General features: G+C 36.9%; 1 non-coding gene across 1 annotated transcript; it reads right to left on the bottom strand.

Annotated features, from left to right (window-relative positions):
* Window positions 1–1984: 1984 nt before the first annotated feature.
* LOC138810931 (small nucleolar RNA U13) lies at window positions 1985–2089 on the bottom strand. The gene has a single exon (XR_011367272.1). It is a non-coding gene; the product is annotated as a small nucleolar RNA U13 (small nucleolar RNA).
* Between the last annotated feature and the right edge of the window lie 1654 nt (window positions 2090–3743).

Raw genomic sequence — 3743 nt, 5'->3', positions numbered from 1 at the left:
AGCCATTCTAACTGGGGTGAGGTGGTATCTCAATGTCGTTTTGATTTGCATTTCTTTTATGGATAGGGAGTTTGAGCATTTCTTCATGTATCTATTGGCAATGCTTCTTCCTCTTCAAAGAAGTTTCTCTTTAAGTCTTTAGCCTACTTATTTATTGGACAATTGTTTCTTTGAGAATTTGTTGTTGGGGGATTTAATTTTCTGAGTTCCAGGTATATTTTGGATATGAGATGCTTGTCCATTGTATGGCTAGTGAAGATTTCTCCCAATCTGTGGGCTTTATATTAATCTTGCTAGCTATGTTCTTTGCCGTGCAAGAGCTCTGCAATTTCATGCAATCCCATTTGTCCAATCTTTCTTTGATTTGCTGTGTTTCTGGGTCTCTATTAAGAAAATTTTGGCCTATGCCAAGGAGACCAAGGGTTTCTCCTATTTCATCCTGTAAGGTTTTCAGAGTGTCTGCTTTGACTCAAAGGCCTTTAATCCATTTGGAGTTGATTCTGGTACAGATTGATATATAAGGATGTAGCTTTAATTTTCTACAAGTAATTAACCAATTTTGCCAGCACCATTTACTGAAGAGACTGTCTTTCTTATATTCTATTTCTTTAGCTCCCTTATTGAAGATTAAATGGCTATAGGTCTGTAAGTTCATTTCTGGGTTTTCAATTTTATTCATTGGTGTTGAGGTCTGTTCTTTTGCCATTACCAAGCTATTTTGATTATTATGCCTTTTTAGTAGAGTTTGAAATTAGGTATTGATATTCCTCCAGCCTGTTCTTTATTTTTTAATTGTGAAAATACCGCACAGAGTAGTTGCAATTACATGGACAAGATAATGAGTACATTTCTCTTTTTTTTGGAAGGGGGGTCCAGTCATGGAGCCTGAACTCTGGGCCTGGGTGCTGTTCCTCAGCTCTTCAGCTCAAGGCTAGTGTTCTACCACGCGAATCACAGCGCCATTTCTGTCTTATTTCTTTTAACTTATGTGGTGCTGAGGAATCAAACCCAGGGCCTCATGCATGCAATGCAAGTGCTCTACCACTGAGCCACCTTCTCAGCCATTGTGTATATTTCTTATCCAGCATTGTTGCCTCCTCCTTTGATGCCCCTTTCTATCCCTTCCTATCTCCCCCCTTAACACCACCATAATTCCCCCCTCCCCCGTAGCCAATATTGAAATGTTCATTTTTCGACATAAAAACTTGTACAACTCATTGTTGCAATGCGTCCACCTTTATCCCTATTTAAACGATTTGTTTATTCCTTTCCCCTCCACAAATTATACCAACATGATATAAAGTGAAAGCAGGGCTTATACTGTGGGGGAGGGACATACAAAGCAACAAAGAAATAATCTTACAAATATGTTAGAAACAATCACCATAAAGAAAGAATATTTGGAAACTTATCTTGGGGTTCATTTCACCTAATATCAACTTTTTCTATGTCTCCAACAGAAAGAATGGCATTGCCCCACTTGATAGGAAATGAAAATACTTGGAAAACATTATATTAAGTGAAGTATGCCAGGCCCCCAAAAAACATAGGCTCCATGGTTTTCCTTATTTGTAATAACTAGTATATTTGTGAGACAAGCAGAAAATGTCATCACTGTTCTTCCTATTAAGGATCGATTTTGCTCTTCGGGGTCTTTAATTGTTCCATATGAATTTTTGGATGGCCTCTCCTATTTCCTTGAAGAATGAGGTTGGAATATTGATAGGTATCACATTGAAATTTTGTGTAGCCTTGGGAAGTATTGCCATTTTCACCATATTTATCCTTTCAATCCAGGGACATGGGAGTTTTTTGCACTTTCTAAGTTCTATTTTGATTTCCTTTATCAGGTTTTTAATGTTTTGGTTAAGTGTATTCCTAGGTATTTTATTTTCTGTGGGGCTATTAAGAATGGAATTGCTTCCTGATTTCAGCCACGCTATTTTCATGGTTGGCATACAGAAAAACCATGGATTTTTTTTTACATCAGATGGGTAATGTGCCCTCGTTGTAACAAGGTTTAGAGGGAGGCACATTTCACCCAAGCACATGAGAATCCAATCATCACACTTATGAACCGGAAAAGGATCAAGCCATGGGTTTTTGAGGGTTAATTTTACACCATGCCACTTTTTCAAAGTTTTGAATCAGCTGGAGTAATTTGGGAGTGGAGTCTGTGCGATTCTTTAAAAACAGATCATGTCATCTGCAAAGAGGAGAGTTTTATTCATCTTTCCCTATTTCGATTCCCATTATGTTTGCATTTTTTCTTATTGCTGTAGCTAGGCATTCTAATACGAAATTGAAGACAAGTGGACAGAGTGGACATCCTTGTCTCATTCCTGAGTTAAGAGGAAATGGCTTAATTTTTCACCATTAAGTATAATGCTGGCTATAGGTTTGTCATATACAGCCTTTCTTGAGGAATGTTCCCTGGATTCCTAATTTTTCCAGAACCTTCATCATAAAGGGGTGTTGGATCTTTTCAAATGCTTTTTCTGCATCTATTGAGATAACCATGTGGTTCTTATCCTTGCTCTTGTTGATGCGATGAATTATATCAGTTGATTTGCATACATTGAACCAGCTTTACATTCCTGAAATGAATCCTGTTTGATCATGGTGTATGATTTATTTTGGATGAATTTGTGAAGTAGTTTGGCCAAAATTTTCTTGAGAAATTTTGCATCAATGTTCACCAAAGTAATGGGTGTGTAGTTCTGTTTCTTTGATGAGTTCATACCTGGTTTTGGGATGAGGATCATGATGGCTTCATAGAATGAGTTCGGTAGTGAACTTCCTCTTTCAATTTCATTGAAGATTTGTAGGAGTATTGGTGTGAGCTCTGCTTTGAAGACCTATCAGAATTCTGCTGTAAATCCACCTGTTCTGGGTTTTTCTTAGATAGGAGGTCTCTTATTGCCGCTTCTATTTCAGTCCTTGATATGTGCCTGTGAAGATGGTTTAACTCATCTTGGTTTAGTTTCAGCATGTCAATATTTGCTAGGAAAAAGGTCCATTTCTGCCAGGTTCTCAAATTTATTAGCATAAGGGTTTAATAAGTATTCCCTTATAATGTACTGAATCTTGGTTGTTTCTGTGGTAATGTTTCCATTCTCATCACTGAGTTTGTTTATTTGGGTTTGTTCTCTTCTTTTTGTGATAAGGTTTCCTAACAGTCTGTCAATTTGTTAATTTTTTTTCGAAGAACCAACTCTTTATTTTGTTGATTCATTCTCTGTTTTTTGGGGATTCTAATTTGTTTACTTCTGATTTAATTTTAATTACTTTTTTCCATCTACTGGATTGGGGTTTATCTTTCCACTCTTTTTCAATGAGGCTCAGATGTCTCATTTAATTGTTGGTTTCAGATCGCTCCAATTTGTTGATGTAGGAAATCAGAGAGGAACTGGCAATTTGTGTGTTCAGTTTTGTTCAATATCATGAACATTTGAATTTCCTTTCTAATCCCTTCCATGACCCACTGGTTGTTCAACAGTGTGTTGTTCAGCCTCCATGTGTTACCGGACATTCTTTTTGATGGCTTTTGGTGATGAGTTCCAATTTTATTCCTTTGTGGTCTGAGAGAATGCAAGGTATAATTTCAATTTGTCTGAATTCGGACATGTTTGCCTTGTCACCTATAATGTGGTCTATTTTGGAAAATGTTCTTTGTGATGCAGAGAAAAACGTGTATTCTGATGCTGCTGGGTTAAATATTCGGTAGATATCTGTTAAATCTA

Source organism: Dipodomys merriami, unplaced genomic scaffold, assembly GCF_024711535.1.
Source record: "Dipodomys merriami isolate MVZ:Mamm:240054 unplaced genomic scaffold, mDipMer1.0.p SCAF_510, whole genome shotgun sequence".
NCBI lineage: Eukaryota > Metazoa > Chordata > Mammalia > Rodentia > Heteromyidae > Dipodomys > Dipodomys merriami.
The sequence above is the reverse complement of the archived record's forward strand: the minus strand, read 5'-3'. Positions and strand labels throughout refer to the sequence as shown.